General features: G+C 37.1%; 1 protein-coding gene across 1 annotated transcript in view; it reads left to right on the top strand.

Annotated features, from left to right (window-relative positions):
• ABCC4 (ATP binding cassette subfamily C member 4) overlaps window positions 1-24,048 on the top strand; it is a 261,117-nt gene that overhangs the window by 138,741 nt on the left and 98,328 nt on the right. The gene's annotated exons all lie outside the window — the stretch shown is intronic.

Here is a 24,048-nt window from a genome sequence, read left to right on the forward strand (position 1 = left end):
TGATTTTACACACATGTATATGTAAATTATAAATAGATGTAATTATATGTTATAATATATAAATATATAATTTACATAACATGCATGTAAATTATATATAGGGGGAGACAAGAACTAATCAAGCATGGTGACAGCTTATCATAATAAAAAGAGCAGGAGATTTGGGGAGTAGAAGACCTGGGTTTGAATCCTGCCTCAGAAATGTATTAGCCTTGTCACTTCAGTTATATCACCTGTCTCAGCCTTAGTGTTCTTATCATTAATATGGGCATAATAAATTGAACTTACCTTGCAGGGTTGTTGTGAGGAGCAAATTAAATTAAGAATCAAAATGCAATATTTTGCTAACTATTGCTTTAGCCACATAAAAAATATTGACTTTTTTTTGTCAGTGAAGCCATGGCAATTATTGGAAAATACTATCTATGGAAAATAAACCTTTACCTTATATAGGATTTCTTCCTTGTGTATACATTTTAGATTAGTTTAGTTACAAATGTCAAATTTCAATCAAATACTTAGCACGTAGCCAGTTGATTTTTTTTTCCCCCACTTCCTTTTCCTGGTTCTGTCATTAGGGCTTTCCCCTACCAATTTTTAAATTTTCAATTGATTTCTCAACTGAGAATTAATATTTAAAAGGAAGAAAATAGTTTGTTGTGACTCAGCTCTGGAGAAATGGGTGACGCTCCTTGTCTCAGCATCTCAGTCAGCAGGCCAGGAAGTTGTCCTCCAAGGCAGCGGGGAGTTTTATGTGGTTTGGCTTGTATGGGCGGGGAGAGGAAAGCATAAGTGAGGGGTCCTTCGGAAGGAGCAGAGTTGGGGAATTCCCAAGGTCATGCCCAGGTCCTTTGTGTTGAATTCAGTCCATGGTAGGGGAAGGAGAACCAGATAGGATATGCTAGCCAAGCTAATCAAAACCAGCTGATTTGACAGATAGGGTCAGGGAAACACAGGAATGACAATGGGAGGGAGTCTGACATGGCAGCCCTGCCGCCCCCAAAAAAAAACCCAACACATTTGCCCAACAATTTTGGGGAACCTTTGACTTTTTAATTCTATCTCACACATGCATTTTTAAGAGGCCGAGGCTAGCATTTTATAGTCTCTTTAAACCCACAGAAAGAGATATTGTTGTTAAAACCCTGAGTAACACTTCAGTGGTACCAGATGGTTCAGTGACTTCTCTCTAGCACATTGATATGACAGACATAAAATCTCACAGGCAAATAGATATTTGGAAAATAAATGAAAGAATTGTCAAGGTAATTAGTGTCAAAGAGGTAATGTTTGCTCATATCAGTCAATTCTTCCTTAGCAGTTAAATGTATTATTTGATCATTTTACATTATTATTTTCACTTTACATGAACTTCATAAAATATTTTCTTTATAACACAACTATGAGGTATTAAAAGTATTATTATTCTCAATAGTAATTTTGCCAATGAGGAAATTGAGATGGCATCTGGAAAGGCATTAAATAAAGGTGCAGAGTCATGAATAGGAAAATATGACAGGTGTTGAGTTATTTGGGGTAACGAGTAAAGGGCGGGAAATGTTTATGATGAGATCAGATACAAAGGGTGTAGGTAGAGGTGGGCTGGCAAAAAACCCAGAATGAGGAGGCTAAACTTTCCACAGAGGAGTAAGTGGGGTCATTGTAAAGTTTTGACTCAAGTAGTGACAAGGTCAGAGTTCTTTGCCAAGGAAGATAATTTTGGGTATAGCTAGAGGGGAGAGAGGGTGGAAATGGGGTGTTGATTGGTAAGAAAAGTCTTGTGGTTCCTACCTTGGTAGTGGAAGGACTGAAAAACAAAAGGTTTAAACAATAGGACTGTTCATTTTTGTCACATGGGAAGTCCATCCTACCTTTTGATGTCATTTCATTCAAGAAATGTGGGGAATTCTGAATATACATTTCTGTTTCTCTAGTAAAGGTGAAACTGGATTGTTGGGTGCCAGTATTACATACTAATGACTTGTTAATGGCAACGATTATTAACTTCACAAGTCCTCGCCAAAAATCCACTGGAAAAGTCATTTATTTGGTTTCTGTTTTTTAAATGCTCAGTTAGCTTTAATTTGTAACATTAGCAAAGTGATCACAGGGAAAATGAAAAAAAATATTTCTAGTTTCTAGATTGATAACACCGCACTTGGGATGCCATGTGATGGCCTCCAACAGCTCAGATTTGATTGTAGCTTTAGAAATGATACTGCATCTCACACATTTAAAAGCTTTTTTCTCGAAACCCAGGTAAGATATTCTCACTTTTATTATATATATTAATTATACCTCTGATTTCATTATAATAGTAAACACCTTCTGCTGATGCTACTCTGCATGGATTTCTTTGTAATTTATACTTATGTCATCCATTGAGAGGTTAGTTGACTTGTCCAGTGCGAGTATGGGTAAAAAGTGATATTTGAACCAATGTTTCTTTGATACCAAGGCCAGGTCTCTTTCCATTAAACATGTTGTGTGCCCTGCCCACTTTCATATATGTGCGTATGTATATATGTGTGTGTGTGTGTGTGCTTGTATGTGCCCTGTCCCACTTCATATGTGTATGTATATGTGTGTATATGTATATATACTTGTATGATATGTCATTATCATACTTGTGAATTAATTATAAGTAGTCAAGTTGTCAATCATAACTTACATTCTTTGTCATTATGGTTACAATGGAAAAATAACATGCCACATATGGAAAGGAGAATTAGTTTTCACTTCAGAAAGTCAACTGAATGTGAATTTTCAAATTCATTTTTGAGTCCTGATACGTGTTAATTATGTGATCTTGATATAATTTAACCTTTAATTAATGCCCAGAGCTGACAAATGTGATTTCTTCTCTTTCCCATCTTCTGCCTCTTCCCCCCAACTTAACATGGGCAGTGTCTCGGATCAGTTTCCTTATAGATAGGCAGGTTAGGCTTACATGTGAGTTACTCTGCCTTCATAGAATTCCCTTTCTCCCTTCTTCAGGATAGTACCAAACATAGTCACAGTGGAAGAGATATATAGATAGAAGGGTTACATAGAGGAGGAAGGTAGAGGTCCAGGTAAGGGACCTATACACATCCCAGATATATTTCTCCACGTTGAGTCAATCTTCTGGCAGAGTCCATAGAAGTGCCCACATAAAGGAAGACCCCATGAGATACTGACATAATGAATGCTGCTGTAACCTGCCCTGGAACCAAGAGCTTTACTTGGGTCACTTATTCTTTGCTATACTAAATCACTTCTGCTCACAAGCTACAGGGTTGTAGCACCAATAGTTACCATCCTTAAATCCCTAGCCAACCCTTAAACAATGTATTGGAAAAAAAAAAAAAGCTTTTCATCATCATGTATTTGCCATCCCTCAGTCACTTCCCTGGGCTTAACCTAGTTACATTTCTGATATAACTTTTCTGAGCCTCAGTTTCCAGATAATGCTATCTGTCCTACCCGCTACACAGGAGAGTTATAAGGAATCCATAAGCATGTGAGAGCTCTTGATAAATTATAAGACACTCAAAGGCACTGTGATACCATTGAAGTGCTTGCTGGAGTTGGCAAAGAAAGGGATTGACCACTTGCTGCCTGTGTGCACCTGGGCAAATTACAGAAGATCTCTATTTCTCTATTTCTTCCTCTGGAAAAATATAGAGCCGGAGTAGATGACCAATATGGTCACTTTCACCTCTTAATCTGTGACCCTTTGTTCTTCCTGCACAATATACAATTGTGAAGGATTACAATAGGTCAGACATTGTTTCTCTTGTTTCTGGCTTTGATGTTTTAATTACGTTGGTACAGTGGAGGTAGATTTAAAGGGTTAACTTAGCCAGGTGCCATCAAGAGGAAGATGGATCTGTGAACTGAACAAATGATTATTAGCCAGATGGTGGGGTAGGTGGGTGGGAATTGCTGCAGGTTTCTCTTCAGTGTTCCATGAGAGGTTATTAAATTATGTTTTAAGTGTATTTGCAAGATGCTTTATCCAAAAGCTTGAATTCAGGCACTTTTAATGTAAGATGTGGGCAGCTAGGTGGCACAATGGTTAGAGTGCCAAGCTTGGAGTCAGGAAGACTCATCTTTCTGGGTTCACATCCAGCCTCAGACACTAGCGGTGTGACCCTGGGTGAATCACTTAACCATGTCCTCCTCAGTTTCCTCATCTGTAAAATGAGCCGGCAAAGGAAATGACAAACCACTCCAGTATCTCTGGCAGGAAAACTCCCAATAGGGTCAAGAAGAATTGGACATGACTGTGAAACGACTAAACAACCATGTAAGTTGCAGAAGGCTCAAATTAAAAGACTATCCTTAATACTTAAAGCCCACAACTCACAATCCAAGACCGATATTAGGCTCCTTACCATCCTTATATTGCATTATATCTGATTATCTGTTCAGATTCTGGATGCCTTTTCCTTTCACTGTTTGATAATCACCTGTTAGAAAAGTGGAACTTCATGATAAATAAAACGACTGGGAAGAAAGCAGATAGCAGAGAAACAAAAGTGATATGTGAAAAATGGTTTAGGAAAAGACCTGGAGAATAATGTCTATTTTAAATGGAGAGAACTAAGACACCATCAATAGTTCTTTTCTCCTTTCACATTTTGATTTCATCTCCCAGCATTTGCCTTCTTGTTCCTAGCTACTCTGCTTGCTAACCTTGCCTCCAAGAGGCAATGTCTTGGTGAATTAAAGCTCTCTTCCTCCTTCCCTATGAAAATATTAGCAATTTCTGTTTCATAACTTGTGGATCTATTCAGCTCTAAGGGAGCCTTTCAGGGATGAGCAACAGTACTTTTAATCTGTAGGATACAAAGTCCATGACTGCCTCAGAGATTGGGATTCTGTAGTGATTTTATTTCATTATGAACCTACACCAGCATTATTTAATGCAACCAAGTTTTGAATGCTAGTAGAGAACACACTTAAGGTCATGGTCTAAAAGGACTTTGATGTCCTGCAAAAGGCTGATTTTCCCATAATATGCATGAAAAGCTTGTGCAGTATAGCTCTTAGGAAATGAATATTTGTTCACGTAGGTTACAATAGGAGACATAACCTGTGAGTGATGGGAGATGTTGGGCAGAATATGGATTTGGAGGAAAAAGGGGGAGAACCGGCATGAAAAAATTAGCCATGGAAATCCATGAATGCAAAGCTGAGAATATTCCTGGAAATGTGGCAGCTATATTTTACCAGAAATGACAGGCATCTTTTTTTTCATATCCTGCTAGTAAAGTGTTTCTGATTTTTTTTTTTAACCAACTAAATAATTTCCCCACAGATTTCATGCCTTTTTTTCTCCTGCTTAGAAAACTCCACATGTTTCTTCTCTCTTCTCAGTCCCTAGTCTTTGGTGTTGGGGAGTGGGGGAGTAACATATGAAAAGTATCATCCTCTGGATTTTTCTTTAGTTGTCCATAAAGAAGTACATTTTGTTAGTTTAGGCCACTAACCTGGCATTCTCTTTGACCAAATAAAATTGGTTCTTCATGTCTTTAATGGATTCAAATTCTGACTGCCACAATGTATTGGACTTTGGGCAAGTCACCACCCTCCTCTGGAATCTCAGTGTCTTCATCTTTAAAATGAGGGGATTGAACTACATGACCTCTGAACTCCACTTTGGCTCTAAATCATTGATCCTATTGGCAATTTTAAAATAAAAAGTATATTCCTTATTTCCAAGCTGCCTGTGTTGATTTTATTGTTAATAACAAATACTTGTTGAGCACTCAGATGAGATTTTTATCCCCCCTCCAAATACAGGAAATATAGACACCATATTCATCATTCTGACAAGTGAGAGAAGACAAAAGACCATAAACATTTTAAGGAAATAGTGGGAATAGGCTAGGTGTATTGACAGTTTATTGACTCTGGTGAATTCCAAGGAATAAAAGGTGAAGGAGAAAAGGAATCTCTTCTAGGAGTGAAGACACTAAACAAAAGCTGTGAGGTAGAAGAGGGAGCCGCCACCAAGTCAAAGGTGTTTTATTTTATTTGGAACAGAGGAACATGAAAGTATGTAGGTAGCATAGGAGTTGCTGGTAAAAGGATTTTGTTTTATATCTAATCAAGTTCAATATGTAATAGAATGACTTGGATAGAGCACTCACGTGAAGTTATTTAAGCAGAGAAAGGAGATAGATTGGAAAAAGGAGATGCAGGAAGTGAGGTTGAGTAAGGAACTGAGTAAGTCATTGCCATCACTAGTGTCTTGGTGCTCAGAATGGGTTAAAGTTTTAAGAGAACTAAGGAATTTGCATCCACATACTGAGTACCGACTTTTTTTAAATAGAAAAATCAGTCACTTGGATTGGTGGTTGTCTGAGTGTATGAATGAAGGTTAGAGAGGAATGGACGGGAATATTTAGGATGAAGATGAATAGATGGCAATGGAGAGACTGGGATAGTTTTTTAAAAAAAGCTGGAGAGCAACAGCTCCCTTCTCAGTGATCGTTTTTCTAGTAGTTTGGTAGTCCACATCAGGTAGTGAGTTCTCTGCATAAACTATAATAACTTTTTTTACATCATTTCTTCAGGTTTCCATATTGAGTCTAGTTGACTACAATATTGTTTCTCCTTCCCATCATGAAGATTAGTATCAGGGAAATGGTCAAAATACCAATTTCTAAATCTTTTTTATAGTAATAGTTCATTTTGCTTTTAAGGTATACCTTGCAGATCTTCTAAGGGATAAAGGTGTGGTGTTAAGTGTATTTATGTTATTATTAAACATGCGCAAAGTTGGATTATGAAACAGATTATGAAAGCTAAGCGATCTGATTGTCATTTGTTTGTCATTTGTATTTGGTTTTCACCCTGGTTAAATTCCAGTTCAATTTCACCAGATGTGGCCTTGTCTCACTCTATGTTCCCTATGATCTTTTTTAAATTTTTGGTGCACAAAGAATAAGAAGTGACCTTAAATTTTATATTATGGCTTAATCTGCGTAAATTAGTGCTTAATTAATTTGAATTGGTATCCATGTTTCATTTAACTTGAAATTTATGATGTACAAGTGAAAACAGATTGAGTTTATTTTTTGTGGTTATCACCTAGTTTCTAACCTCCCTTACTAATTCTAAAGTCACAGTATATTTCTTAAAAAATGAATTAGAGTTAGTATTTTCCCTGTTGTGTACAGTCAGTTTAACCTTGGCAGCATCACGTCATGGGAACCGCCTTTTCCATGTGATTTATAGGCCTGAGCTTTCTCAAAGCTTTATTAGTATCAGAGGGGGTTTATCATAAGGAAAGAATAGGACATTTTCCCATAAAAATAAAAATGCTACTCAGTGATTTCCCCCTTTAGTTCTTAATCAAGGTTCCAGATGTTTGTATGTATTTATTTATTTAGATATTTATAGTGTTCTCTGACAGGCAATATGCCTCCTCGGGTGCATTCCAGAAATTTTAAAAACATACATGGTAAAGCCGCAGAGATCAAAGACCTTTTGCACTCATGAGCTCTTTGCAGCCCTTCATCCCTAAAATGCTCCATATTAAAAATGCAAGAAGAATTGCAGAGAAATCAACCTAGTGACTAATGTGAGTTGGAAGGAGGAGAGAGCTTCTGTTGATGTTCCAAGGAAGCTAATGGATAGTGACTCAAGAAGCCAAATGGGTCATCTTAAGGGAAACATTTCAGAAATGGAGATATACACTTTAATTGACTAGTATTCAGCTGAAGTGGACACAGCTGGATTTTCTGAAAGAATGAAAATGTATAAAGTGCTGACTGTGTGCAAAGCACTCTGCAAATCTGGGGATACAAAGAGAAAACAAACACTCTTGGATTTTACTCGGTATTCTGCAGTTGAAAAAGTTTGGAGAGGGTAGTTCTCAGTCTAAGAATCTTCAGGAGAAGTTGTCATTGAAAGACTTAAGAAATTGTAATTGGGGGCAGCTAGGTGGCATAGTGGATAGGGCTCTGACCTTGGAGCCAGGAGGAGTTCAAATCCGGCCTCAGATACTTGACACTTACTAACTGTGTGACCCTGGACAAGTCACTTAACCCCATTGCCTCACCAAAAAGGGAACCACCACCCCCCCAAAAAAAGAAATTGTGATTAACGCAATGAAAAATAACCTTAATTCCAGAGGACTGAGACACACCTCCTGAGAGAGAGGTGATAGACTTAAGAATCACAGTGAAACCTACATTTTTGGATATGACCAATGTGGGAATTTGTTATGGTGGTTTTCTTTTTCTTTTCCAGGTGGAAAGTGGGATGGAAAGAAAATAAATTCTTGTTAACTGGGAAAATAAAATTGAAAAAAAAAATTTAGTTAAGAAACTTTAGTTCTTCATTTATAAATCAAAGAAGTGACACTAGATTATCTGTAAGGTTCCTTACAGCTCCAAATAAATAATCCTTTATTTCTCAAATATTTGCTGTTATGTTTAATTGAAAACTTGATTTTTATTCTTGTTAAAATACCAAAAAGAATATTGCATTTACCCTGTGTATTTTCTGAAAGATATAAAATAGCTACATCAGGTATTAGCTTTTGTAGCCATTCCTACATATCAAGAAAAAATTGCGGTTATAACTACTATCTGCGTCGTCTGAGAAAGTGCCTCCGGTCTTGGGTATCTCTCCTAGGATTGATCAAAGGCAGAACAACTCTGGAGCAGAGTTTGGAATCCCTTTGCCTTCTGCGTTTGTTAACATCCTTTTCTAAGAATCTTTAATGATAAACGAAGGACCTATTTCTTAAGTTAGAGTCTTTCCTCAATGTCTAAGGAATTCTCTTATCAGTTATACTCTTCTCTTGGGGACCTTCCCACGCTTGAACTTCACCACAAGTCCATCCCCAGGTGTGTGAACAAGGAACTCTCAGTGGAAGTAGCCTTTAGTGACACTCTATCTCCCATCCCTGGGCTCTTTGCACTGGCTGTCTCCATCCTTGCAATTTTGTCTGTCTTCAACTCTGCCTCATAGAATCCCTCTGTTTCTTCAAGATGCAGCTCAAGTTGAATTTTTTTAGTGAAACCTGTTTTTTTAATCCCTTCAACTACTAGTACCCTCTTTCTTAAGCTAACTTGTATTTAATTATTTGGTATGTAAACTTATATTTCTTTTGTATGCAATTGTACATACATGTATGAAAGTATATGTATATATGTTTGTGTATGCACATATATAGAGGAGCATTCTATTTCCTCTCACTAGGACTTAGAAGTAGAGTCCGAAATGAGCCCCCATAACTGTATTCTGGAATTACATGCCCTTGTCAAGGGCCGTACTTGCAAGAAGCTCTGTGTGTGTGTGTGTGTGTGTCTGTGTGTCTGTGTGTCTCTGTGAAACTACACTCTTTCAGTATGAGTCTTGGAACAGGTATGTGGTGATGGATAGAATGAGAATATGGGTGAATAATAGCCATAACATTTTATTCCTTTTTTTTCTTGAAGCAGTAAATCATGCTAGATAGCAAATAGCTCTTGTCAGCCAATTAGAATACGAGAACTATGGAAACACAGCCACACTGCACCTGGAGTAGTTAGGCAACACTTTCCTAAAAACAACCAGTCAATCCTGCAAGTGAAGTAGAGGTTTCTTTGTTGCTAGCCTCCTCCTGTCGCCTTTCCTTGGCATGCTCCCTCTTTAATCCTACACTTGAAAATTAGATCAAATGCAAACTGTGTTCAGACTGACTTACAGTTTCTTAACTCCTTTCCTGTTTTCCTTTTGACAGCCTTGACATAAGAAGTCTTTTTCAAGTAGTAAATTAATTTGGGTAGTAAGCACCCCACCTGAATTTTGTTACATGCTGGCAGTTTAGATAAATGGATATTATAATCTCAGCCCATTTCTACCGAACACTGCTGTGCTGATTTGCAAGAGTCTGAAAAAGTGATAATATTCTGTCAGTTTCGGGCATAGGAGGAAAAATGGAGGCAGATTTTCTTATTTGTATTTATAGGATGCCTGTGGGGAAGCTAGAAATGCTGTATGGCAGTTTACATGGCTAAATACACATAAAGAAAGATAAGAGACCCGTAGACATTTCTTTGTAGAGGCACAGAAGAAAAGACAGAATAGATCAGTAATTGTCAGCTGTGTTGGAGATACACTTTCAGACGTAACCAAAGAATTTCTTTCCCTTAAACTCACCATTTCCTTGAAGAATGCGGTCTATTTTTAATGACTATTTTGATTTGATGATTGTGTTATGATGCATTTTATTTGCTGCTGTAATATTTGCTTCCTGTCAGCACTTAATGTGGATAAATCTACTTTTTGGCACAGCTTTGATATACTGTAAAACTGCTTATATTTGCAGTAAAATTTGTTTTGCTACGGTATGTTTGTGCACAGACTCAGTGGGAATTTTTTTTTGCACTCAATCGTTCCGTGTTCAGTTTAGTAAAAAAATAGACATATGCAGTGCTGTTATCAATTTATGCTATTAGCAGAGCAGCATGGAAAAGACGTAGTTTTGGGTCTGAAAAATCATAACTAGATATACCATTCATACTTTTAGTCAGATCTTTAGTTCTTATTTTTACCAAAACATATGCTTCTGTGAGATTTCTAATCCATAGTTTATATGTTTCAGAACAAAAAAAAAATGTGGCTAATCACAAAAGGTTGTTTCTTGCAGGCTTTTATGTGTACATTCTTCATCTTAAATATAAGTATGTTTTTAATGTCGTTCTAATATTTACTTGCTATGTAGCCATGAGGAGGTCACATTCTCTGGGCCTCAGTTTCCTACTCTACAAAATGAAAGGGCTAAATTCATTCCCCTCTAGCTCTAACATTCTGTGATTGTTATTACCTATTTGGATATATTTCTCTTTTTTCTAATAACATCATTTATGTGAAGAAAGCAGTTGAGAAAAATTAACCAACTTATTGAACACATCTGACAGTAAATGTAATATTCCCTGCCTCAAGTTCCCTACCTGTAACAGCTTTAGTTTAGAAAAAAGGCAATTAAATCCCAGAAAATTTGAAGTGACTTGTTCAGATTTGCTTTTGTCGTTGTTGTTCAGTCATTTCTGATGCTTTGTGACCTTGACAGGTTTTCATGGCAAAGATACTAGAGTGGTTTGCTATTTCCTCCCTCTGGATTAAAGCAGAGAGAGTTTAGGTGTCTTGCCCAGGGTCACACAACTAGTAAGTGTCTGAGGCTGGATTTGAACTCGGGTCTTCCTGACTTCAGGCCCAGAGCTCTATCCACTGAGCCACCTCGCTCCTTCAAATTCATATAGATGAACGTAAATAGAGTTTTAAACTCAGATCCTTGGAGGGCAAATCCTGTGTGTTTTCCACTCTCTTATATTCTCAGTTTGATTTATTCACCCCCTTTAAACATGGTCCTGCAGACAGGCTTTAAACTAGGTTGAAGGTAAGCACCCCTATTGGTGAGTTAGGAGGATGTCTCTCCCCAGCATGTGAAGACATCTTCCCAACAGAATGGGTGAATGAGAACACTTTGTTCCAATGGCCATGAAGGTGGCTGAAGCAGGTGCTGTGAAACACTTAGAGTTTGTAAGACATCACAGGCACCAAGGTCATCCACTGCGTCTGGGACGCGGTGGGGGCCATCGCCAGTTGTCCTGACTTTTGTCTTGCCATTGGACTTTGATGACTCTGGAAGAGAGAGTGAGACTGATGACTTTATGCAGCTCTGCCTCACTTAAATCTAGTTCACTCATAAGTCAAGACATTGCTCCATCATATCATTAGCCCTCTTTGAAAATGAATGACAAAAAAAAAGCAAACAAAACAGCGGTAGATGGAGCAGTGGACTTGGAGTGAAGAAGACCTGAATTTGAATCCTGCCTCAGTCACTTAGCTGTGTGACCCGACCCTAAATAGGTCACTTGGCCTCCTGGTCTTAGTTTCCTCATCTGCAAAATAACAATAACAGCATCTACCCCACAAGGTTTTTGTGAATACAAAGTCAAATGAGGTAATGTATGTAAAGGACGTTGCAAACTTTAATTTGTTTTAACACCACAGTTTCACAGAGATGCCTCTCTCGCCATTAACGCTCCCTTATAAGCAAAAGCAGTCGACACACCATGTCTGATGTTGTATGCTACATTGCACCCCTCTAGTTCTCCACCTTTCTAACAAAAAGGATGGTTATTTTCCCTCATGTCCAAAGCCAAGCTTGATTGTCACTATTATTGGTCATTGCTCAGCTTCATTTTTGTGACCTTTCTAGTTACGTTATTGTAATCACTGTGTCTGTATTGTAATCCTGGTTCTGTTCGTTTTACTCTGTGTCACTTCCTACATGAGTCTCTGGATTCTATATATTTGTAATCTATTCCAGTAAAATAATGTTGCATTACATTCATGTGACTTGATTTTTTCAGCCATTCCCAAATCTATAGATACCCATTTCATTTTTCTTTTTTTTTGTACTGCCACAAAAGAGCTACAATGAATATTTTGGTATATAGTAGACCATTCTTTCTATCTTTTACCTCCCTGGGACTTTATGCCAAGTAGTAGAATTTTCTATAAAGTTTAGTGACTTTCATTTAGTTATAAATTATTTCCAGAATGGTTAGACCAATTAACAGTTCCACAATGTATTTGTGTCCCTGCAATCCCAGCAAAATGTTGATATTGGATAGTCAAGCTGAGAGTCTAAGGAGGATTTAATAATGTTTTTAGAGAAATGTTTCTGTGCCTTTAGTTTCTTGGGTGTTCCAAAATCACTTCATACTCAACTGCTTCATTTGAGTATTCAGTCTGAGCAACCGTATCAAGTGTGTATGGTATATTAGAAAGAAAAGCCTGCTTATAGATCCAGCAGGCACCTACAAAAGAAAATGTGGAGACTGGGCACCTGAACACATTCTGATTCATACAACTGAGAAGTCTTCCTAGTTAGAAAGAAAAGAATATCACCCACGGAGGTTGGATGTCTTTTTATTTGAGAACAAAAGAGTTTCGATTCTTTTGCTTCAAGTTTAGCCTTTGCATTGTGTGGTGGGGGTGGTTTAATGAATCATTGTTTAACTTAGATACTGCTGAGTATTTGGCCATTAAATAGTCTCAGATGTGTACATAGTACTCCTGACAAATCCTTATTTAGCTGTGATTAATTGTCATTGAATTGTTGTTTAATTACCCCCAGAAGAAACCTAAGAACAGTTTGCATTCTGATTAAGTTATTTAATGTAATAACATGTGAAGGAGTTGAAGTGATCTCTAGGCTTTATTATAGCTTGCACTGGTGGAATTCCGTGATAGTACAAAATATGTAATGCCACTAGGGATGCAAAATGCATTCAGCAATCCTGAGTTTTTTCCAAGTTCGAGTTCTCCTTTTAAATGAAGTATTATGGCCCCATATTCAAATTTTACAGTTCATTTTATACTTTATACTTTAACTGACATACCTGTGGGCCGGTATTTGTTGCTGTATTTTGATTGGCATAAAGAGCAACGTCGTAGAATTTTAAAACTGAAAGAGGCTATATCAGTCTCCTTGTCTAACCCCCCTCATTTTGGGATTGAGGAAACTGAGGCCCTAAGGGGTTAAATGATTTATCCAAGATCATGCCATTACTTTGTGGCAGTTCTAAGATTAGTCTAGGTTTCCATACTCCCAGTGTATTGCTTTTTTCCTCCAATGTGTGGTACTAATTTTATCTTTTAGACTTTTCTGTTTATAGTCCAAAAGGGAAGCAACTATTTCCCAAATATTCCTTTAAACTTGAGGTTATGAATGTAGTAGAGTAGAAATAGTATTAGATTCCTATTCCAAGGAACTTATTGACTCCTAGATATGACCCCTCCCCATGTAAAGAAAACCACTTAACCCTCTTTGGGTCTCATTTTCTTCATGTATAAAATGAGACTTGGATTATGTAATTTCTAAGATCCCTTTTAGCATAAAATCTGATGATTAGTATAGAACTGGATGCTCCAGAAAGTTTGAACATCATTAATAGCAATAAATTACATTCATATAACAGTTTAACATTTACAAAGTAATTTCCTGGAAATAACGCTTTGACTTAGGTAGTGTACCTTTGTCCCCATTTTACCGATTAATTGTTTAATACATCAGTTCAACCATTATTGATAGAACTAGCATCATAATCATAACATCATAGATTTGGAACCAGAAGGGCCCTCAGATATATTGCCTTACCTGGGGATTCAAAGACAAAAATGAAACATTTCTTGTTTTTAAGGTACTACAGGGGCTACACAAATAAATCATTATAAATATACAAATGATACACAAAAAAAGTAGTAATTTCCAAGTGTGGAGCAGTAGCAGTTGTCAAGATCAGGACAGGCTTCAAGTAGGATGTAGCATTTATTAGCTCATTTGATCCTCATAACAACCTTACAAGGTAGTTGTTATTATTAGCTCCAGTTGAGGAAACTGAGGCAGGTGGTGGTTAAGTGATTTGCCCAGGGTCATACAGCTACTGAGTTCCTGATCAGAAACTGAATGCAGCCCTCTCTTAAGTAGCTTACCTTGTCTGCAGTGCTTTCCAAAAGGGGAACATGAATTAATATTGAACATAGTCAAGCCAGCTTTGTGTCACATCTGTTCTTGGTTCCAAGGTGTTAAAATCATGCATTGTAGATAGACCTGACTATCAGATTTGGGTGTTGGTTGATCCTTTTCCAGGACACTTTAAGCTACTTTACATAAGGGAGGGCCCATTGTTTTCAAGTTCAGTCAAGTCTGCACACCAAGTGTTTCTCTGTCCTATTTTAGGATATTACAGACACTTGCATGTTAATTAGCTATGTTAAACCATTTGAATTAGATACAAGGATGGTCTTTTCAAATGAAGATAATTTGAATTATTCATTCTAGAAATTGTTTCTTTTTGTGGACGAATGAATTATTTCCTGAGGATGATTATTGCCAGTGATATCTCTGTGAGAAGCCCCAGTTCTTAAGCAGTTCTTACTGACCATTTGCAGGCTTTAACCTTCATGGTAGACAGTCAGCACACATTTTCTAAGCTCTTAATAAGTCTCAGGTACTATGTTAGGAACTGGGGATAAAAATTGAAATAATCTTTGCCCTGAAAGAGCTTGCATTTTATCTCAAAGTATACATTCTTCTGGGCTTATGTAACCTGGACCAGCTCCTGCTAGGACTTAGAAAGGGCAATCAGTATTTGATGGAGAAGGAAAATTAGTACTTTGGTTTGGAAAAAGAGGTCAGTCTTATCACCTATTTTTTCTCTTAGAAGGATAAACTTTTGCTGCCATCATTTTGTCTTTCATTGGTCATCGGGGCAAGTCTAATTCTGCCAATAACTACTTTCTGAGAGCTGTGGGCAAATGGAATTTGCCAGTCTCTGCTCTGGTTATCTCTTCTTTTAGTTTTGGTGGTTGCAAGTCATCCTTCCACTAGCAGCCAAATTGTTCTTGGGAAGGAAAGTGATTTCCTGGGGGCAGCTGTGAGATCTACAGAATCTTTAAGGGTGTATCACCTAGGTTACTTTTTGGCATAAGTATGAGCAGATGTGATGAAATATTTTAAAAGGGTTCCTCCTGGCTTGTTTTTGTAACTATGCTTATTTATTTAGAAATATGAATGGAGGCAGTGGTATGTGTTAGCATTAGATTTTGATATTTTATACATGATTTTAGACTTTTATATTTTTACTATACTTTAATACATAAAGAATCTGTGATTGCATTGATATGGATATTTCCTCATATATCCCAGTTGCAACAATTCAGCATTTTTATAGTTATTACCTTGTCTCAAACCTGGTAGTGAGCCTGTCCCAAACAAAGCTATTGCTGTTCCTCATGTGGGTCCAGTTCTGGGCCCATACCTAGTGCCTTTATATCTTGGTGTAAGACCTTATAGCATTTTATGTCCAGTACAGTAGTGTTTAATAACCCAGGGATACAACTTGAGAGCATCAATTGCCTATGCCTTATTTCACAAGTGCTGAAGGGAAATTTGGAAACAGTTTGGCAGAAATTAGGCTCAAACCAACATCTCATACCATATTCCTCAATAAATTCAAAATTAATTCATGACCAGAATATTAAATACCATACCATTAAAGATTAAATGAGAAGTAAACCAATATACCTTTGACAGCTATTGTTAAGGGGTAAATTCTTTGCCAAACAAGGATTAGAAACAACTTAAACTAGATTTGATTACAAGAAATTGAAAAGCTTTTGCAGAAACACTGTTACATCATCTAAAATGTGAAGGGGTCAACTGGAAAAAAATTTTTGTCAGAGATCTCTTATAAGGGTTTACTATCTAGTAATAGTACATATAGACAAATAATATAAATCTTTTAAAACCAAAAGCCATTCCCCAACAGAGAAGTAGTCAAAGGATAAATAATTATAAACTATTAATGACCATATCAAAGAAGACTGCAAATCACTAATGCAGACTGAAACAGCTTGGCTTATACCCAGTGCCTCTTATCTCATAAATTGGCAAAGATGACAATTTGGAATTATTCAAAGAAAGTATGTAAAATGTCCATATCCTTTGACCCAGAAAGACGGTACTGACCAGAGAAAAACTATATACACCAAAATATTTATAGCAGCACTTTTTAAATGGTCTTAAAGAGATAAAAAACAAAGTAGATGCCCATCATTTAGGCATCTCCTTTAATATCTAGCCCAGAACAGGGTAATGGCTAAACAAATCATGGCACATGAATGCAATAGAATATTGCTATGTTATTAGAAACAAATATGATGAACACAGAGAATGGAAAGACTTACATGAACTGATGTAAAGTAAAGGAAACAGAGCCAGGAAAGCAGTGTATATGTATAATGACTACAAAAGTGTAAATGGAAAGAACAACTCCAAAACAATGGAAAACAAATGTCAAAAAATAAGCATGGCCCCAAAGAAGAGAAAAAAAAAAGATCTCTCCCCACTCCTTTGCAGAGGTGGGGGTCCACAGGTATAGAGCATTGTATTGTCAGATTTTTAAAAATGCATTCATTGATTTTGCCAATGTTCCTCTTATAAAAAATTTTTTTGTTAATAGGGATGGCTCTCTGGGAATGGGAGGTGGAAGAATACAAGGGGAAGTGTAGGTGATATAGCAACAAAAGATTTAGATTATGGTACAGTGAGGCATCAGAGCGGTACCTTAGTGAAGATCATTTGTCTCATGTCTTTTGTAAGTACTATTCTCTTAGAGGGGAGAGAGTGGGAAGAAAAAAAGAATTTATTAAGCACCTACCATCTTGTGCCAGGAATTGTTATAAGTGCTTTATAAATATCTCATTTAATAATCAGTGAAATAATATTTGGGCAGTTAAATAAATCATAGTTGCACAACATGTTAGCATTGGAAAGGATTGTTTTTGTTTTTTAATTTTTATAATTTTGTTTTTATATCATCTTCATTTACAATTGAAAAAAAAGAGAAAAAGAATTCAGAAAACTCACCAAAATATTAACCAGTCCTGATAACATATGCAATGTTCCACACCCATGGGAGAAGGAGGAAGTATCTTTTCATAGCTTTTCTCTCGGACCTAACATGTTTTCTCATATTGTCTTTAGCATCATTAGATGCTGAAGTATGCACTTTCGGTTTTTGCTGGTGCTGATCTTAACATTTCATTGTCATAGAGTGGTCCATGGCCTGCGTTCTCTGGATTAAAATGTAATTGGGAAATAGTTCACAAAATAAATAAAAGTACAATAAAACAGGTGATGTTGATGTGTGTTTTTTTTTTTTTTCTAAGTCAGTATGCACCCACAGGATACTTACGTATGGTTGAGTGGCTCCTGGGTTTCACTTTGAGTTTGACACCACATTTGTGGATTGTGTTTTTTAGTCTTACTTTCTTCACTCTCCTTTAGTTCATGTAAATTTGAGTCTTTTAGCAGCAGTAATATTCCATTATAGACACATCCCACAATTTGTTTAGTTATTCCCCAATTCTTGGATATTTATTTTGTCTTCTGTATGGTGCTACCATAAGTCTGGTGTATGTCAGGTTTCTAATTCTGTAGTTAAATGCCTTGGAGTATATTCCTATCGGTGGATCTTCAGGTCAAATGATACGGGCATAATATTTATTTTTAGCACAATTTCAAATTGCTTTCTAGAATAGTTAGGAACCATTCTTTAGATTTACCAAAAAAAAAAACCAAAACCCATTTGCCTATGCATCTTAAGGCAATTATCTTTTTGTAGCTTCTTCAGTTTCTCCAATGTTGACGGTTTCCATCTTTTTTCATATTTATCAATTTGCTAGGTATGAGGTGAAACCCCAGAAGAGTTTTGTCCCAAAAAGAAAGCCAAAGCTACCCATCTTCCTAACTTCCCTATTACGAGTCAAGCTTGCTCACCTCAAATCCAGTCTGTTGACAAATGTTGTGTGCAGTTATCTCTCACATATCTTTTCTAATCTCCAGCCTTCATCACTTGTCATTTGCATTACTGCAAATCTAATTGGTCTTCCTGTCTCAAGTCTCCAGTCTTCCACCTCTTCATTTCCATGGCTTCTTTCAAGATTCCTTTGTATGAGGCCTTTCCCAGTCTTCCCATCCACTCAAGCAATTTTCTCCAGGGTCAATTTCTATCTGCTCTGTGTGCATCTTTTTTTGTCACTGTTGTTGTTTCCACCATTAGAATATAAGCTTTTTGAGGATAAAGCCCATTTTTTGACCCATCATGGAAGAACTTAATAAATACTTGTTGATTGACTGATTGATTTCTATTTCTCTTATCAGTGATTTGGAGAAATCTTTTGTATTTTTTTTTAAAGTTTAGAATTCTTTTGAGGGCTTTTAATTCATATCCTTTGATCATTTGTCCACTGATGAGTCAGAGGAGGTCTTAATGTTAGTTTCATCAAACTCTTTTGGGTTGCCTATTTGGAAACTGAGGCACAAAGTGTTTGGTTAATGACAGAGGTGGTCCATAATGCAGATCAGCTAATTCCCAATAAAAAGAGCTAAAAGGCAGATGGATAGTCTAGCAATCTTGTCACTGTACATTTCAAGTCTTTTTTAAGGGCAGTATCAATATAGAACTGTTTAATTAGCACTTATTCTGGTTAAAATTAATTTAAATTTTAAAGTTTAAATAGTTTTATTATTGTTTATGTTATGATCATTTCAAACCTCAACACCTTCCTTCCCCACCACTCTCCTTGGCCGAAAGAAAACACCTAACAACACCTAATACAATGACCCCCATCTACCAATAAATACACCATTTTGCCTTAATAGGCCTTAATAAGGGAGATATTTCATTGTCTCTTCTCTGGGAACTTCATTTGTTTTTTTAATTTTTTTTTTTTTAGTGATTTAAAATGAATTTTTAGATTGTCCACTTAAAGTTTTTTTTACTTATTTCCTTCATGGTCCCTTTACTTTACTTGTTAAACTTTCTTCATCACTCAGTACACATCAGAGTAGGCTATCTGCATCAGCTGGGCAAATATTTGTTATCCCTTTCACATTCTTTGCCCTTTTATACCTGCCCACCCCTCATTTATGTCATTTTTCTCACCTGGACAAACCTTATACTTTCCCCACCCCATCAGTTTTCCATCCTGCCTTGAAAATTCTCAAGTCTTATTTCCTCCAGGAAAACTTTTCAGAGGGGAAAAAAAAACTCAACAACCATCAAAAATACATAATTCTTCCTGTTCCATTATCTGCTTCTACCTTCCGTGGCCTTCTCTATGCCATCATTACATTTATCACTATCCTAATTACTTTGAGTTTAAATGCATTTATGTGCACAGCAGGAGGCAAATCTGTGTGTTTTTGTGTGCCATTTTATGTTTCTGTCACTGGGGATGTGTGTGTGTATGTGTGTGTGTGTGTATTGTGTGTTGTGTATATTCACACACATTATGTCTATTTATATTCTTTTTCTCTTCCATTATGTTCAGAAGCAATAATTCTCAGTAGTGTAGTCCACAGACCCCTGGAGGTCACTGAGACCCTTTTGAGAGGTCTACAAGGTCAAAATTTTGTTTTATTTTATTTATTTTTTAATCTTTTTTAATTTTTTATAATATTTGGAGTAGGAAAATGCTGAAGGATAAAAGAGATGAATTTTTAGTTGAGGTCATGTTAGTATTTTTAATTATAACATAATGCATAGAGCTGGACTCAGGAAAATCTAGATTCCAAACCTTTCTCAAATACTTTAAACACTGGCAGAATGATTCCAGAAGAGTTTTTCACTCACATGACAAACTATGGTTAAATCTTGATACAATACTATTCACTATGCTTCAGTGTGACCAAGACTCAGGTTAGATCTCTGTTAAAGTTGAACTTTGATATCTCCAGGTATAGAGAAAATCCTGGGCTCTAAAAATCATATAGAATAACATAAGTAAACCAACTGTAATGAGAATTAACATAATCTGTTTGAGAGGAAGTGAGGGGTCTAGCCTGGTTACAATGGGGTATATAGTGGGGAATATTGGGAATTGAGGTTGGATAATAGAGGAGAGCCAGATTATAGAAATTCAGGTAGAAGAGTTTAGATTGGACATTGAATTTAAACAACACAAACCATTAGACTACACTGAACTGAGAATTCACATGATGAAAGTCATGTTTAAGGATGAGTAATCTACCATGCAGCTATAGGGATTCATTGTTAGAAAGAAAGTTTATAATCCTGGAGGCCACCTAGAAGGCTATTGTAGTATGCTTGATAAGGCTCTGTACTAGGGTGGTGCCTGGAGAAAGAAGGGATAAAGGAAATGAGAGAGGTTTAATAGGCAAACAAACAAATACAACCTTTGTTATTTGACAAGACCTAGTGGATAAAGGAAAAATGTAAATTAAAGATTTTGAGCCTAGGTAACTGGGAAGAATGGTGATTGAAGTGAACAGGTTTGAAGGGCGAAGCAGATTTTCAGGGAAGATGTTGACCTTGGTTCTTAAACATACTGAGTTTTAAGTAACAGAATTGCTATTATGAAAATCCTCAGTGAGTGGACAGGACTTTAGATAGAAATTGAAGTTATTTATTAAGTAGAAACATATTAAGCACTGTCTGTGTGCAAACCAGGAGTTCTGTCAAGAAAAGAGAGTAAGGAAAGAAGTTGGGATGACCTAGACCCAGGCTCTGGTAGTGAGGAAGAGGCCAGCAAAGGCAACAGTGACTTCCTAATTATTATCATATATTCCTTCCTTATTACTACATATTAAAATATGGAGGTCCCGCTCAGTGTGTGCCCTCTGGCAAGTTGTCTGTCTTCTTACCTTTTGCAGTGTCAGAAGAATAACTCTGCTGTACAAAATAGCCATGTCACTTGGGCACATTACTTAACCTCTCTCCGAGTCTCATCTTTCAGATGAGTGAGTTGGGCAAGATAATCTTCCATGTCTCTTCCAAGCTTAAAAAGCTATAAATCTGTTAGTAGCTTGTTTCCCAGTGTTATTTGTGAAATCAGAATCGTAGTATTGGAAGGAGCCTTAGAAATCATCTGATTCAACTCTTGCCCTCAGCTTAAATCTTCTTTATACCTGCCTCTCATGATCCAGCCTCAGTTGGCCACCTTAAGTAACTGGGAATTTACTAGCACATAAGAGAATCTATATAGTTTTCAGAAAGATCAGTTTGTTAGAAATTCTGCTTTATATTGCATCAACTTCAGCTTTCCTCCAACAGTTCTCCCTCCCTCTACTGTCTTTCTTCCTCCCTTCCTTCATTGTGTTATGTTTAAAGCTTTGAAGAGGCCTTGAGATACAGTGAGAAGATGACTGATTCTGGTATCAGATAACCTGCCAGTTGCTCACTAGCTGTGTGACTTTGGGCAAGTCATTTACCCTTCTGGCCCTTGGATTAAATCAGGTCTAAATCTGTGATCCTCTCATATCCTAAATGGGGATCTCTCTGTTTTAAGCCCTTCTGCAAGCATCCACCTTAAAATGGTGTCAATCTCTCTAACAAAGCATTCCAAAAATGAGAGTACTTACTTTTTCCATGGGTCCTATTAGTACGAATAATTGGTGCCTCAGAGCTACACCCTCCCTCACACAAAGAGGCCAACAAGCCTAATCTGGGATTGATCCTCATTGCATCAATTTTACCTCCTAATCTGACAGAATGAGGCCAACTCCCCATTTTCCTCCAGGTGCCCACAGATGCAAGGATCACAAGCTAGAAATCAAATGCTGAACCGTAGACCTGGACCCTAATGGACAGCCTACTCAGGAACTAAACTAACTTGTGCAAATGAACCTTAGGAAGAGGGATGAGGTCTGGCGGTTTAGTCTAGATCCTATCCTCATCAGGTTCCCAAAATGGAAAATATAGTAGTTCTTTTTTTCCTACAGTTCTGAAAATGACCTCCTTGCGCCCCCTCCGCCCCAACACATGCATAGAAGCCTACCATTTTTATCATTGATAACTGTCTTTTGGTAGTGGAAACAGTGTCACTATCCAATCATCAACGTCAAACCTTATGTCACTTTAACCTTTATATACTAATGGCTCAATTGAGATTAAGGAGTCCCAGCAAATGAGAGCCTTTTTTCTACTACATGGCTTCACTACTTGTTTTCCCTTATCCTTACCTATATGTTTTCTCTCTTCCTTTCAACCCCCCCCCCTTTCTGAAAGATACCATTTCTGTCAAGTGTGTTTTCTTGTCAACCACAGATATATCTGCGTGTCATGGTAGACAGTCACATCATTAATGGGGAATTTTCCCACAAACTCACCACCTCTGCTCTTTGGTCAATAATGCTTGAAGCAGGCAAACTTGATTTCTATAGAAAGAGGTTGGGGGAAAAATGACTCTATTCACAGCTTTGATTGCTTAAATTTATTTTAGAAACTTTTGCAAACTTTATTCTCAGAGCTCATCTGAGCACAGGCCCTTAATTTCATTCATACATATATATGAAAGCCAAACTTCCTGTAACATCACTTGAAGAAATTTAGTAGTCTAGTGGAAGTTCTATAAAATGTGGGCATTTCAGGTATATATCCAAAAGCAGATTTTAGACTCAGAAGAGTGTTAGCTGTACACCAGGCATCTTCCCCCCACCCCACCCCAACCCTTCTGTAGCATTTCAAACACAGAAGGGACTTGATGTATCCTGTTATGCCTAAAGACAATGAGACCCAGGGAGCTTCCAGTGACTTGCCCCAGATTGCCCAGATGGTTGTGTGTGATTAATGGCAGATAGAAGACAAAAGAAATCAGGTTCCCAGTCTCTCCACCAATACTCAGTCATTGCTGAGTTGGAAGGGGCTGCGGAAGGCTTCTTCAGGTATCCTTTCAAAGTTGCCACAACAAAACTGTTGCCAGGGGGAGAGAGAGAGAGTCTGCCCGCAGCTACTGCAGTGCAGAAAGCTTAGCTATGGCATCGTGACTACTGTGGCCTATTGACCATTCATCCAATTTGGGCTAAGCAGGCCTTGTATCAGCTCACATAAAGGAGGCTACACCTCCTTTAAAAATCCTTTCATTCTGAGGTTAGTTGCCCCAGAATTGTAGAGAAGGGGCCCCATCTCGTGTTTCTTTCAAAGCCAGAAAGAGCTGATAACCGTTGTGAAACATACATTAAAAGGAAGTCTGGAGAATTGGACAGACGTGTTACATTCAGGTGTTCAGTGAATGAATACATTTATCTTTTTTGTCTGTATGGCTTAGTTTTTAATTCCAAAGTTAGCAAGAACAGATACTTATGAAAAAGCAGTTGTAGTCTGGCATCACTGAAGCATTTATGAGATCCCATTTTCTTGAGTTCTACTTGAATGAAAAAAATCAGTGATAAGTAGTGATCCTAAATTATTAAGTAATTCCTGTGCCAGCATTTCTATTTTCCTTCATCCCACCTTAGTTGAATTAAGAATAAGTTTTGTTTGTGTCAGTGAAGAATTAATAAATAGAGGCTGGTAAACTAACAAAATCGTGGGAGTGACAACATGCTACATTTCCCCAAAATGTGGGGTATATCAACTTGGAAATACCATAACTGTGTTTAGAGGATTTGTTTAATAATGTTCCCATTTAATACTTGGACAAAAGCCCCAGCTTTAGCAGTTTTTTAAAAAATTACCTATG

Source organism: Vombatus ursinus, unplaced genomic scaffold (assembly GCF_900497805.2).
Source record: "Vombatus ursinus unplaced genomic scaffold, bare-nosed wombat genome assembly UNPS02011014.1, whole genome shotgun sequence".
Lineage (NCBI taxonomy): Eukaryota > Metazoa > Chordata > Mammalia > Diprotodontia > Vombatidae > Vombatus > Vombatus ursinus.